The sequence below is a fragment of the Balaenoptera physalus genome, assembly GCF_965194825.1.
Source record: "Balaenoptera physalus genome assembly, chromosome: 14".
NCBI classification, from domain to species: Eukaryota; Metazoa; Chordata; class Mammalia; order Artiodactyla; family Balaenopteridae; genus Balaenoptera; species Balaenoptera physalus.
In genome coordinates, this window is record NC_138893.1 from 65753852 (window position 1) to 65770785 (window position 16934).

Consider the following 16934-nt stretch of genomic DNA (forward strand, 5'->3'; position numbering starts at 1 on the left):
ACAAATACTGTATGCTAACACATATATATGGAATCTAAAAAAAAAAAAATTGTTCTGAAGAATCTAGGGGCAGGACAGAAAAAAAGACACAGAACTTGAGAATGGACTTGAGCACACGGGGAGGGTGAAGGTTCAGCTGGGATGTAGTTAGAGAGTGGCATGGACATTTATACACTACCAAATGTAAAATAGATAGCTAGTGGGAAGCAGCCGCATAGCACAGGGAGCTCAACTTGGTGCTTTGTGACCACCTAGAGGGGTGGGATAGGGAGGGTGGGAGGGAGACGCAAGAGGGAGGAGTTATAGGGATATATATATATGTATAGCTGATTCTCTTTGTTATAAAGCAGAAACTAACACATCATTGTAAAGCAATTATACTCCAATAAAGATGTTAAATAAATAAATAAATATAAATATAAATAAATAAAATAAAAAATAGCCATTCACTGAATTATGTCTTTCTAAATGATATGTAAAGCTTGTATGTATGTGTCTATATATACACACATACATACACACACATATATATTATGTATATATGCTGTTATATAAAACAACAATGACAAAAAGTCAAAAATATATATATTGTCATTGCTGTTCACAACTTAGGTATGTATTTTTATATCCAAATAGGTGAGCATTTTTCTTTTTTGTTTTTTTTCATATTTCATATTCCTTACTGGGTTTTACTTTTTTACGTAACATTTTGATTTGTCAACTATAAAGAAATTCTCTCTGGAAATAAAAGGTATCCAGATTGGAAGGGAAGAGGTAAAATTGTCATTAGGAGGATGACATGATACTCCATATAGAAAACCTAAAAGATTCCACACAAAAACTATTAAACTAATAAATGAATTTAGCAAGTTGGCAGGATATTCACTGTTAGTGTAACAGTGAAATATCAAAATGAAATATTAGAAAGGAAAAGTAAAAAACACTCCTGTTTAAAATTGTGTCAAAAAAATAAAATACGTAGGAATAAACCTAACCAAGGATGTGAAAGAACTATATACTCAAAACTATAAAACACTGATAAAGCAAACTGATTGTGATTCAAAGAAATGTAAAGATATCCAATGCGCTTAGATTGGAAGAATTCATATTAATAAAATGGCCATACTATCCAAAAACAATCTACAGATTTAATGTGATCCTTATCAAATTACTCATTGCATTTTTCACAGAACTAGAACAAATAATCTTAAAATTTATATGGAACCACAAAAGACCCAGAAATGCCAAAGCAATCCTGAGGAAAAAGAACAAAGTAGGAGGAATAGCCCTCCCAGACTTCAGACAATACTACAAAGCTACAGTAATCAAAACAGCATGGTATTAGCAAAAAAAAAAAAAAGAAAAAAATCACACACACACAAAAACAGACATATGGATCACTGGAACAGAACAGAGAGATCAGAAATAAACCCACATACCTGTGATCAATTAATCTATGACAAAGGAGGCAAGGGTATACAATGTAAAAAGAAAGTTTCTTCCCCACGTGGTATTGGGAAAGCTGGACAGCCTCATGTAAATCAATGAAATTAGAATACTCCCTCACACAATATGCAAAAATTAACTCAAATTGTGTAAAGACCTAAATATAAGACATGACACCATAAAACTCCTAGAAGAGAACATAGGGAAAACATTTTCAGACATAAATCATAGCAGTAGTTTCTTAGATCAGGCTCCTGAGGCAAAATTAATAAAAGCAAAAGTAAACAAATGGGACCTAATCAACATAAAAAGCTTTTGCATAGCAAAGGAAACCATCAACAAAACGAAAAGAATGTACTGAATGGGAGAAAATATTTGCAAGGGATGTGATTGACAAGGGCTTAATTTTGGAAATATACAAACAGTGCATACAACTCCATATAAAACAAAACAAAACAAAAACCGAAACAGAAAGTGGACAGAAGATCTAAATAGACATTTCTCCAAAGAAGACATAGATATGGCCAAGAGACACATGAAAAAATATTCAATGTCGCTAATTATTAGAGAAGTGCGTATCAAAACTACAATGAGATATCACCTCACAGTGGTCAGAATGGCCATGATCAAGAAGTCTACAAATAATAAATACTGGAGAGGGTGTGGAGAAAAGGGAACCTTACTACACTGTTGCTAGGAATGTAAATTTGTGTAGCCACTATGGAAAACAGTATGGTGATTCCTTTAAAAACTAAAAGTAGAGCTACTATATGATCCAGCAATCCCACTCCTGGGCGTATATCTGAAAAAAAACAAAACACTAATCAAAAAGATACATGCATTCCAATGTTCACAGCAGTACTATTTATAATGGCCAAGATATGGAAACAACCCAAGCGCCCATAGACTACTGGTTTAAGAAGATGTGGTGTGTATGCATGTGTGTGTGTGTGTTTGTGTGGTATGTATACACATGCATACACACACACACACACACACACACACACACACACACACAATGGAATATTACTCAGCCATAAAAAAGAATGAAATATTGCCATTTGCAGCAATGTGGGTGGGCCTAGAGAATACCAAACTAACGGAAGTCAGACAATAAAGACAAATATTATATGATATTATTTATATGTGGAATCTAAAAACTAATACAAATGAATCTATATACAAACCAGAAACAATCTCACAGACATAGAAAACAAATTTATGGTTACCAAAGGGAAAAGGGAGGCGGAAGGGATAAATTAGGAGTGTGTGATTAACAGATACAAACTACTATACATAAAATAGATAAGCAACGAGGATTTACTATATAACACAGGGAACAATATTCAATATTTTGTAATAACCTAAGATGAAAAATAATTTGAAAATATCTATCCATCTATATTATATATATATATATAAAATCTCTTTATATATATAAATGGAATCACTCTGCTGTACACCTAATCTAACACAATATTGTAGATCAACTATACTTCAATAAAAAATTAAAAAAAAAAAATTCTATCTGGCATTTACAAAATGTTTATAGTAGCAACTTCATTCCTAATAGCTAAAAACCACCTAAATGCACATCAACAGGAGATACATTCATATGATGTGATACTTTTCAGCAATAGAAAGAAACAAATCCCTAATACAACATGAATGGAATTTTTAAAAGTTGAGTGAAAGAAACTAGACAAAGGCATAGGCAGACAGACACTTAAACACACTTACACATACACACACATACAAATGCACTGCATATTGCATGTCTAACAAGAGGCAAAATTAATTTATGGTGATAGAATTCAGAATGTTAAGAATGTGTTTGCCTCTAGGGTTGGGAGATACAGAAAAGAGTCATAAGCAGTGGTGTGCTGGCAAATGTTTAACTTTCAAAGTACATGTGTATGTATGTAAGTTTATCGTAAATTCTGCTGACACAGAAATGTGTAGCAACATTTACACATAATGAAATCTACAATGATCTTTATTATCCATTTTAAAGAGCCAACCAAATGATTTTGCTGATATTTTCTGAACTCTTGTATCTGTTGGTAACCTATGATTGCTTTCAACCATGACTGGACAAAAAGTGTTCCATCCCTCTCTGCTAACTCTCTTTCCAATAAATTTATTGTCATTAAATCTGGTATGTGATCTACTACGAGCTACTCCACCTTTGTGTAAAATATATTCATTAAGCCAAAACTTCATCAGCTTTAGCACTAACTTCAAACTACCAAAGTCCTGTTACTGACTGTGGAGTTGAGAAGAGATGCACAGTGGCATGTTATATGTGCTTCCTCCACAGATACAGTAGACATAAATCACCTCACAAACACAGATAACAGTAAAATATAGTAAAATAATTAGGAATCAATATGTTTAGCCTATTCTCTTTAAAATACATAACTTATCTAATTATAAGATTATATAATTTAATTTTGATAACGTTAGCCCTGTTTAATAACATGCTTGCAAATCCCTGAAATAACAGTTGGTTCTGATAAGCCAGTACTAGCTGACCCCAGCACACTACTGGCATGAGGGAACTTGAGGCAGTAATGAACATTATATCTTGTTTTGGGTGGTGGTTACATTGTGTATTGCATTAGCAAAACTCATTCAAGTAAACGGATATAAAAAACAAACGCTGAGATTTGCATTTGAGTTGAACTGAATATATGTTCATTGAAGGGGTGGTAGAAGAATCAACAACTTTAAAATATCAAACACTGGAAATGTGGCTAATGTGACTGAGGTCCTAATATTTAATTCAATAATTATTCATTAAATTATTAAATTATACATCTGGCTAGTGGCTACTATTTTGGACAATGCAGATTTATACATTTTTAGGCCAGGAGACTATGGTTAAAAAGTCACAAACCCTTTGTGCACAGAGCTACAGAGTACTGATCTACAATTTAACCGCAGTAAACAGCTTTATCATCACTGCAGCTTTTTTATGCCCCTTGATACCTTGATAACAAAGATACAGTCGAGACTTTTCTTTTTGTTTTTGTCCACCTGCCTAATGCTTCAAACATTCAAATACCTATTTTATTTAGAATGCCCTGTGTTTGTGACTCCATAGAAAGAGTCAGAAACATAGTCTCTTTTGCTCTCTCCTGGAACCTGGGCTAAAAGTTGACATCAATTAATTTTGCAACTCAGTATATGAGAGGACCTCTTCTTAGTTTTATGACAACAGATTTAGCACCATCTTCGTACTAGCATAATACAAATTCTTTGCCTCCTAATTTACAAGATCAAGTTATCAATAACTAGGCCCAGTCCACAAAACATCATTGCAAAGTCATATTTATGAGCACTAAAATTTACTGTGAAAATATATAGCCCGAAATCTGCTAGACTTTGGTCTTTAAAAAACAGGAAGACCCTGACAAATACAGTTGGGTTGATTTCTTAAAATGAAAATGGATTAATCCTGGTTAGAGTTTCTCCCAAAATTGAAAACTTAACACCCTTCAGTTTACCCCATGTAGCATTGGGCAAACATCCTATACAATAAAGGAAACAAGTAAGCAAACAAAATAATAAGTAAGTAAGGCATTAAGGAATGGGGTGATTCTTTTACTCCTTTCTCTATCCATAACTTGGCAATGCAACTTTTTAAATCTTTCAATGAAGAAGTAATGTCTATCTTCTCTCTGAATCAGGGATGGCTTTTACGAGCAGACAGTGGCAAAATCGGTATTGTACCACTTCTGAGCCTATACCTTTAAAGTCCTTGTGTGCTTCTGCCTGCTCTCTTAAAATGGTGTTCAGTCACCATGTAGATAAACCCAGGCTACCATGTTCCTTATATGGGAGCAGAGACCAGCCGTTTCAGGTGAGGCTGTCCTAGACCAGCTAACCCAGCTGACCTGACAGTGGACGACAGACACATGATGAGTGAAGCAGAAGCATGCAAGGCTTCCTGAAGTATAGGCTCTCTTACTGGTACTTAGAACACTAGCTCACAGAGTAGGAGCTCAACAAATACTGACTGAATGAATGCCATTCTCACGCTCAATCCTCCAATTAAATGTAGAATAAAACCCAAACCCCATACTGTGGTCTACTGGGCTTACATGATATGCTCCCTTCCTCTCACTTATACCTCATCTCACACTACTTTCAGCCACTACTTCTTTACTTTTCTCCAAATGGCATGCTCATTCTCACTTCTGGACTCCTTTGCTGTCTGTTTACCCTGCCTCTTCATGTGGCTGGAAGCTTATCATGATTATATCCTCATCAGGAATATCAGAAAGGCCTTTCCAGGGATATAACAACTACAGCCGCCCCTTGGTCACTATCACATTACCTTATTTAGATATTTTCTTAACATTTATCCTTAATTGAAACAATCATTTTCTTATTTTCTTTATTTACTTAGTGTTTGTATCCCCTACTAGAATGTAAATTCATGAGAAGGTACTTTTTTTTGGTAACATTCACTACATTACAGCCTTCAGTAAACACTGAGCCCAGGAGAGGGCACATAGTAAAATAAGCATATAACAGATAAATGAACGAACAGCATCTAATTTCCCTAACTGAAAAGTGAATAAAAAACATCCAGTGTCCTTAATTATTTCCTGGATTAATTGTTGCTACAACTTGTAATATCAAAGAATGCTTCTGTAATTAAGCTTTTAAATGTATTCCCTCCCAATCCTGTGTTAACATTGTAGTAAAGAAATAAAATCAAAATCCCCTTAAGAGCAAGGTAGAACTAGAACAGATGAAGGATGTCAAGTTAGTTTTGTATGATCAGAAGTAGATGGCCAAGTGGTAACAACTTAGCAGAACCAAAAAAAAAAAAAAAAAGGAAAAAGAAAAACCAATTTGCACTGCAAAATTCCTTAAAAGCTTCATGACTGTAGATGCCAGATACCTTTGAAGGGTTCTGTGTATGTGCGTGTTTGTGTGTGTATATGAATGACAGAGAAGGAGGAAGGGATAAAAACAGGAGGATTAATTGTCAGTGTGAAGTATAAGAAGAAGTTGGATCCCCAGATTTCCTCTCTGATCTCCTACTTAGGGAATTCTCACGACTAAACTAACAAGGAAAATGCAGAAAGTTTACTCTCTGCAATGCTTAAACAAAGTTTTGTGGGCTTCGGGAAAGGTGGGAATAAGAGTGAGGTGCCCTATGCACTGATTAAAAACATATGGTAAATGGTGAGAACTCTCAAGTCTCCCTCCTCATTGGCATCTAGAACGCTGAGTTAGAATTCTCTAAGACCAAAGATTAGAGTTCTTTTTGGGGAATCTGATCAACCCACAAGGAAAAAAGCAAAACTACAAATATGGACAATTGCAAGTTCCCCCAATGAATCAATCTATGCTCATACCCACCAGTTAACAAGTCTTGGACAAACACATAGAATTTCGAATCAGCTTTTAATACCTCACACTTAAATATGAAGTGGCAGCCAATAAACACCAGACAACTGAGGAAAACATCCAGCATATGAGGCCAATCAAATAAACAGAAGACTGATCTCAAAGAAAATAGTGATAAAGCCAAGACACTAAATTTTTTTAATTCTATAATTATTTTCCTCAGATGGATATTAACAGGATAATTAGAATGAGATCCTGTAAGAAAAAGGTTATGTTCAGAGAACAAGGCAGAGCTCTTTATAAAATAACAATATTAATGATAATAATAATTAATAATAATAATTTACAATGGAAATGTTAAAATCACCTAAAATTTTGGAATATAGAGCTGAGGAAAGTTTCCAGAAAGTAGAACAAAGAGATACAGATAAATAAAATAAAAGAGAAAGGTTAAGACAAGGGAAGATCAGACCAGGAAGTCCACCATGCAGGTAATACAAGTGACATTAATAGGAAATGGAATGGGCAAATGGTGGGGAGGAAATTATGGGAGAAAGGCTCAAGAGGGAGGGGATATGGGGATATATGTATGCATATGGCTAATTCGCTTTGTTGTGCAACATCAACTAACAGTATTGTGAAGCAATTATACTCCAATAAAGATCTATTTTTAAAAAATTAGAAAAGTTTCTAGTATCAAGAAACCTGAATTTTCAGATTAAAAAAGGGACCAAAAAATCAAAAATAACAAGTAAACAAAATAAAAATAATCAAATCGTAAAATTTCACAACAACATAGAAAAGATCCTAAAATTTCCAGAAAGGTAAAAAAAAGGTCAGGATTCACAATGGTGTCAGACTTCACAATAAAAACACTGAAAACTAGAAGGAAATGGATAAATATTTTTAAAATTCAGGGACCACTAGATTTACATGCTGAGCCAAAGTATGAATAAAGTCAATTTGAATATACTCAGAAAATATATTACTAATGTACTCTTTTTTTAATTTTTGAAAAAATTTATTTATTTTATTTTGGCTGTGTTGGGTCTTCATTGCTGCATGTGGTCTTTCTCTAGCTGTGGCGAGCGGGGGCTACTCTTCACTGAGATGTGCGGGCTTCTCACTGCGGTGGTTTCTTTTGTTGCGGAGCACGGGCTCTAGGTGCGCGTGCTTCAGTAGTTGTGGCTCGTGGGCTCTAGAGCACAGGCTCAGTAGTTGTGGCTCATGGGCTTAGCTGCTCCGTGGCATGTGGGATCTTCCCAGACCAGAGCTCGAACCCATGTCCCCTGCATTGGCAGGTGGATTCTTAACCACTGCGTCACCAGGGAAGCCCACTAATGTATCCTTTTCGGAAACTATTTGAGGATCTACTCCACCAAAGTAAGTACATAAATAAATTAAGAGCACGACAAGGGATATAGGAACGAGATAATCTGACACCAGAAAGAGGCATAAAGATTCTAAGATAATGATGAAAGAGTTGCCAGGATAACTGCTTGGCAACAGGCTAACAGGGCAGTCAGCCAGAAGGATGGAAGGCGCTAGAAGGAATGCTTCCTAATATGAGTTACCATTTTGAGAAATGCTTTAAGAATTTTAATAAAAATTAGAGACTTAAATCATGAAAGAACTATTAAAAACTAAGAAAATCCTAAAAGGATGCAATTTTTATTGGCAGAAGAAAACAAGGATACGGTAAGACAGGAAATGGAATCATAGTGCACTGCTTTGCTTAGCTATCGACAGTATTAATAGAATTATGATACTGTAAACACTGACAGTTAATTAGACATATAATATTGTTATATTCAGAGGATGGGAGAGAGCAATGAATGCATTTATATAGGAGAAGTGGTCAAAAAAGAGCATTCTCCACCTTATACACGTGGACATAAAACATAGGTAATTTTTATTCTACATTTCTACAGTCCCTTCTCCCCCTGACTACTTATCCTGGGGTATGCTAAATATGCAGATTTATACAGTGAACATCAATCAAAGTCACAATTTATCTGAGGCAACGCATCACAAACACACGTGCAGGGACTGATGAAAATGCTGCTTAATACACTCTATTCATTCCAGTTTTTCACAGCGCATTGAAATATGCATGGCTAACGGAGGACACTGACTGAAAATATTGGGTGGGTGTAGCAGCCCAGCCAACATGTCATGTGAAATGTTGCACACATCACGCAATATAATGTAAAATAAATACACCATTTATTAAGCATATCTGCCTAGGTTTCAAGCCTTATTAGCAGCCTATTCAAAAAGTCCAAATATCATGAGTCATTTCAAAAAAATTAGAAATAGGTGTATAAGAATATTATTTAGGAAGATGGCGTAAAATCAAAAGGAATATTTTGTACTGAGAGTCAGACTAGGAGTTTATTAGGGCATCCTGGTTTTTCATTGTAAGCCCTTTTTTAAATTATAAGGTCTGTTTGATTTTTAAAACTATGTACATGTATAGCTTTGATTTTAAAAAATAGCTAAAACCAAAATGTTCCTCTCTTTACAATATAGCAATTTTTTGCATTTAAGTGTTAAATATGTTGTTGTGCAGTTATCTACCTAGAAGTAAGCAAATATGTATATGTTTGTTTTAGTCTGTTATTTTAATTCCATATATTTTCATACTGGTAAACTTGAGGGAGACTGTCAAGGCAATTTACCCTAGCCATTATACTATGGAGACATAAGGTGATATCCTAAGCTCCTCTCATATTCGTTATTCTAAAATTTATGATAAGTAAAATCTTAGTGAATTTTAGTGAATTTCATTACTAGCTCTTTAATCCTCTGTGATCTAATGGCCTCATTACAAATATATTTGTCTCAGTTTCAAATTTTATAAAATAATAGTAATTATCATCTACTTCTACCACAATACCTTAATATGCTATTTCTTGTAAGTTTTAATGATTATCAAATCTCAGGAGCATTAAATTCAAATTACATTATGATGTCTTAAAAGTGGTTAAAAATGATTCATAAAAAAAGGAAAGGCCCAAAGGGCAGTTGAGCAATATCATATTTTTAGTCTGGTACTAAGTATATCATCTCTCTTATTCTCTTTAGAGTTGAAATAATAAGGTAAAATCTATAAAATGAAAAGTCCCTTAAATTTTTCTAGAAAATCCACATAATATTGAATTCTCTCCAACATATTTAAAAACACATAAGTTTATAGCATATGACTCTTTAGAAGGCAAAAATATGCCAAAAAATATGCCTAACAAAATTTTCCCAAACATAAAAGTAAGTGATAAGTATCTCCTAAAAGGAAATTATACAGTATTCAAAATTCCATGAAAATAGAGACTTATAATCTGCTGTGAAGAAGTTTTAAGCAGGCTTCACAAAGTAATCTCTACCATTTAACATGTTAAGGGGGTGACATATTCAAAATTAAACATATTAAGAGAAAAATTATGCATTTACTCAGTATGTACACATTTTATTTTTTAACTGCATTTGAAGTTGTCTCACTGTATCGACAGTACTTTCTTATTGCTATTGATATTGATGATATTGATCTTACTCAGCAATAGAAAATTAACATAGGCATTTGGAGAAAATATTTTATTTTATGGTTTTATCAACAGTATGTACATTTATATCCAAAGTGTTGAAGTGATGAGGCAAATAGGGAAAAATAAGCCAAAATGCCAAAATTTTATTTGGCTTCAGTTTTCCTTCAAGTATTATATAAACCAGCTAATCAAACACAAAGATGTTGCAGACTTATTAGAAAATGGTAGTCATATATAAATAAGCAATTTCTTTTGGAGTAATGGCCAGCAGAAAAAAATAATGATTAAGAGTTCTAGCAGATCTGCATTTGGATCCCAGTTTGACTTGTTTCTCGCTATGTGCATTTGGGAACTCTCCTTACTTCTTAGAGTTCAGTGCTATAATTTTATAATGTGGACTATATCTGAAACCTTTTGAACGCCACTAATTCTGTTAGAGAACTGCTCTATCTAGGGCTATTTCATAAAGTGTAGTAAGGGACAAATGAAGTATCTCTTGAAAAGCATATGCATAGTGCCTGTGCCTACAACATAGTAGAAATAAATAAATATCAGTACTCTAAAATTTATTGAATATTGTTATATTCAAATAATATAGTAATAGAACATTAACTTTTTTATTTGTTCTAAGCTCTCTCTGCTTCAAAAGGAGTACAGATTAAAATTGTGATGTATTTGGAATTGAAATAACAATTTTTTGTTATTTTCTAATTAACTATTAAGGTAATATCTTGTGGTTGTTGCACATTCTATATAAAATTATATTTAGCATTTGTATCTACACATATACACATATTTTTTTAAACACTAACATCTCAGTACTCAGGGTAGTTTACGATACTGTTATTCAAAGAACTGTTAGTGATTATAAAATGATTTAGCATATTTAAGTAATATATATTTTGTGAATTTAATAATACAAATAATAGATATTTAGTAAATGAAAACTGAACAAGCATCCTTTGTGAACACATGGAACAACACTTATGACTTGTAAAAAGGCAAATAAATTACTACTGGATGTCTTAGTTTTTATTTTTAATAAAATATATGATTACACATTAACTCATATATTATGTTTTAAATCTATGAAAAGCTTATTGAGCACTAATACTATATTGGACAATTCACTGAGTATAAGGAAAATACAAGGATAAAAGATCTGTCATGGAGTGCAGGGTACAGAAAGAGAATTATGAAAAACAAACCATGGTCAGAGATGTGTGGAACCTACTGACTGAGAGGAGGGAATAGCTTCTGTCCAGGAGAGATAGTGCCTCAGCGTGATGTCAGGCTTAAGCTAAATCTTTACAGATAAATAGAAATGCTGATGTAAGATTTGTTCGGAGGGAGATGTGGTAGGAGGAGGGCCAGAATTTGGAAATATTATGAAAACTTAAAAGAGTGAATAGTGTATTTGGAGAATAATTCAACATATACTACAAAGAGGCAGAAACAGGGACTAGAAAGGCTGATTATGGTCAAACATTGAAAAGCCTTAAATATCTTAGCAGAAGTTTTAGAGACTGAAAAGATCATTGCCTTTTTTTAAACAATGGTGGGTTTTTAAGACCCCCAAAAGAAATATATGAAAAGAGAGAAACAGCATAATTTACTTAAAGATTTACAAATAGTTCAATATCAGTGATACACAAACAGTAAGGAATGGATATGCGTGTGTGTATCCATATAATAGCTTCACTCCTCTACGGAACTTGGAATTTTAACCCTTAAGTGATAATGTATTAAATAGCGTTAATTGATAACAAGCAACAAAACTGAATCTGGAAAACTCAACCAGAAGAGAGATGTATTGAGAAAATATTGGGAAGTTCCTAAAATTGGTAAGAAACCTAAAGGATATGGTCAGAGGAGAAGCAAACTGATATTGTTTCCAGGATCTATGTTTCAGGTACTTGCAAGAAGTCTTATTAGAGAACTGACACTGAAAAAATGATGAACTTTCTTAAATCCTTAAATCTTTGTTTCATTTAGTTCATTATTTAAAGTCCCAGGAGTTGTTTTCGGTGAACAGATTAGCTAAGAAAACTAAGTTAATCCTTTGAGGAGGCACTTTTGCTTATTGTTCCTTCAAGTCTGCACAAAATGGAGGTAATTCTCTAAAACTTGATTTTAATGGGATATGGCAAAAGTGATGGGATATCACTTCTGTTATATATTACAAGAAATCTTCATAGAGAGCAAAGGCAGCTGCCATGTTGTTAGGTGCCCTGTGGAAAGGCCCATAGGCAGGGAACTGAGGGTTGCCTCCAATTAACAGTGAGAAAGCAACTGAGGCACTCAAACCAACAGCCTTTCAAGGAAGTGGATCCTGACAGCATCCATGTACATGAGCTTGGAAGCTGATTCTCCCTCAGTAAGTCTTCCGATTAGACCACATCCCCAAATGACATCTTAATTGAGGCCTTCTGAAATATCTGAGGCAAAGACACCCAAGTAAGCTGTGCCCAGGCACCTGACATAAATTGTGAGATAATAATTGTTTTAAATAGTATGTTTCAGTATAATTTGTTATTTAGCAATAGAAAACTAAAACATAGTTATCTGAAGAAAACATTTTCATGATTTTCTTTATATAAAGAAGGATATTATCATTCTGCACATTTATAAAGAAAAAAATGACACCTGCAACCTCCCATATGATTTATATAATTGTGTTTACATAATGGAGATATACTGAACAGTTTTTGGATTGCTACAATAAACATCATTTCTCAGTAACTTAAATTTTTTTCTTTAGATGTAAAACACTATTTCAGCAATTATCAATAGTTTTGCTTTTATTTCCAGGTTAGTTTAACTATTGGAAACATTTCTGGGTGTACGTCTAGTTGCAAAGTTATTTCTACGTCACAACAACTAGATGTTTTGTTGCTGAATTTGCTGCTTCTTAGAGATAGTAACTTATAAAAAATAGTATCTTTTGATCCATAAAACACATAAAGAATAAGAAGCAGTAAATGCATGAGATTTTAGCCATATCATCAATATCTTTTGCTTTACATAAACATATATCATAATTATAGTGAGAAAGATAAATATCTTTATAAAATTTACAAGTTCAGTTTCTTTGACCCAAATATTTGACTCTCTCCAACTACTGCTCCTAACCATTTAATTACCATATTTGTACTTCCCTTACCCCCTCCCTAGATATGCAAACTATAAAAGCAGAGTTGAGAGAGAGAAAAGTGTGGATTTTAACAACATACTATATTCACTTCATGCCTACATCCTGCAATTCACTGGATGTAAGGAACTGGGGTGAGTACTATAAAAAGTATCAATTATTTCCCTGTGTTCTCATAGGAATCAATATTAAGAAAGAATTATAGTGTTTTGTTTCCCCACCGATAATAAGTAAGACAGTATATATTGTTATCCACAATGGGACCTTTCCAACAAAGACTGTGAAAAAAATGTGAATCAAAAGGATGAAATAGTGTGGATGAAGCCGATATTAAAATTTAACTAAACACAAAAACTCAGTCTCAGTCATCCTGTATTTCCTGTAGATTAGGCTGATGGTTCTATTATGAAAGAGATGGGCAGGTGGGGATGACTTTATTAATAATTGTTTATAGGCAGTCATTACACAAACATCCCCACAAACCCACAGCCTAACATACACATCAAATCTGTTACAGGCTGAATGAAGGACCTCTTACTAAGGGTCAGATATTAAATTAACCAAAGGTCAAAGGTGTCTGTAGTCTAGAACTTGCTACTGGTTGAAATCTTCTCTTTTTTGATATAAAATAGAAATTTTAGCAACACTGTAGTGTTCACTGCTTTCAAATACCTAAAACTTTTTTTGAAAAACCAGACATTTCCATATTTTAGATTTAAATTTCAAAGAAAAATTAAAATATTCTTCTTTAATGAATTAATATGAGAAATTATGAGTATATACTTTCTGATATTTCTATTGAGATTTGTGATAAAACATTAAGAAAATAAAATTATAGTAAAATACTTGTTTATTACAATAATATTTTTCATGTTAATTGTGAAGTCCATATCATTTCACTTTATTATTAGCATAATATGGTAATAAGAAAATAATAATTATTAGAATAAAACAATTATAATTAGCATATACTTTATGTATGTTACATACCAAAAGTTTCATATATACTATTTTTATTATCATAACAATTGTTCAAGGCATATATCATTGTTTTCTTAAAATATTGGGGTGGCCAAAAAGTTCCTTCAGTTTTAAGTAAAAATAAAACATTTTTTAAATTTTCACCAAGAACTTTATTGAATAAAGTATTCATTAACCGAACGAACTTTTTGGCCAACCCATAGGTGGGAAATGGAAGTCCGGTACTATTCTATAATTTTGCCAAAATTTACACAAATATATTTAAATCCTGTAATGGCATCCTTGGTATGTATAATCACAGGTCTAGGGTCTCATGCTTCCAGAAAGGACATTAAGATCATTATAAAACAGAAATTTATGTACTAGTTAGACTCAAGTCCAAAGCTGCCTTTTAGTTTCCCTTTGCTTCACATTTTTTTCTAACTCCCTAATAAGTTACCAGTGGTAAATCAATCCTTTGACTTGCCAACTCTAGGCAAAATGGAATTATCTTCCAAGCTACCTTTGCACTTTACAATCAATGGTTTGCCTCTTACTGACTCTTTTATTTGGTTACTTTTCCTAAAGCCCACACATCTTTTACCTGTAAGATCTAATTTAAAAAAAAAAAAACTAAATTAATAACATTGTATTACACTGTAAGAAGTGTTCTCTTCCCCATTAGCAGGTTCATGGCCTTGATCACATTGGCCAGTTTTCAAGTCCCCCATGGGACCACAGTGGACAGTAAGAATCTCATTCTGTTCAGACACAAGTAACATCTTCTCTATGATTCACTATTACAGCAAACTAATTTTGTCATTAAATATTTTAGCTCTGTTATGAAATAAACATCTCATTCTGTCTCCTGACTAGAGAAAGTTTAAAATCTAAACTGTAGATTATCCTTATTTTAAATCTGCTAGCAAGCAAGGGTAACAAAAAGAAGAGAAGGTTGGGGGTCCAGCAGACCTCAGTCCCACCTTCTCTTTTTTCTTTGCTTTCCTTGGCTTGGACTTTATTTTCCTTTCCTTTGTTTCCATTTTCTTTTTATTTTTTCTAATTTGAAAGGTTGAAGTAATATTCAATAGCATGCATCATTGCTATGGAGTTTAACTATGAGGATTCAAATGAAGTTTTTAGCAGATGTCCTGATACATATTAGGGGCTTAATAAATGGTAGTCATTAATACTATTCAAATTAAATAAGCATTTTATTGCTCTGATTATTCTGGGAAATGTACTTTAACAATTATTCAATTCAGACAAATTGCAAGGAACGTTAGAATGATCAGCTGCTGAAATATTCCCTGGAATATGGCTGACGGTAAACTGAATAGAACAAGACACCTTTCTGATAATTCATCCACCTACACTCTTTACCACTATAATACAAGTAGCTTAATTTCTAATTGCTCAGTTAATGAGGTGAGCAACACAATGTGAGCTTTTAGTGGAAAATACTAATTTTCAAGTATTGACCAATTTGTGCCTTATTAAACATTAATAGAAATATCTATATTCCTAATCAAAAGAGATACCATAAAATATATCAAATTCTTCCACAATTAAGTTGCCACTCTACGTTTAAAAGGCAACAGTAATTCCATATTTTGAAATAATACTGATGATCATTCAAAATGTGGCTTTTTCATACTAAATGCACTTAACTTTTATATATATAAAAAACAGATTTGACTGAAAATGTTATCTACAAACGTACATCAAGAGCATTCTATTTATAGAATTGGTAAGCCATAGCACATTATTATTGGTTTTAAAACATATATTGTAATTGTGATAAATACCATAAGCTACTAAGAAAATTACTTAAATAATTTAATAATTTGCACAAAAATCCGTGTAGTAAATATATAAATTATGTTCATAAGTCATACATATACATCTGGATCACATTTTTAAGTAGTATTATAAAGAATTTGGTCTAAATATAGCACATCAAATAGGCTAGTATTTTATACAGGCAATAGGATAGTAACATACAAAACTAAATTATTTTCAGAAAGTATTAAACTTGTAATGTGTATTAATTGCACACATGCAGAATATAGCAATTAAAACATTTTCCTCTGATCTTTTTCTTAACATTAGAAAAGTTAAAAACTATTAGACAGTAAATTCTCTACATAGGCTTGCAATGATGAATTGAAAGCAGTTGCACAAAGCAATACTTAGTGCAGCTCTTTATAAATTTTGTTCTCTAAATTTTATTTTCAAAGAACACAGGAAGTTCTAGAGTTTGAGATGATTGTGTCTTTCCATTTTACAGATATGAAAACTCTTTTTGAGAGGTTAAAGGACTTGGCCAAAATCACTCCTTCTGTTAGAAGAGAAGTATCAATAGATTATCATTATTGCTGTTCAGTACTACGATTTTCTTCTCAATTCAAACAGATCATTCTAAAATTTGATAGTGTATAATTCTCTATATTCAGAAATAAGACTGC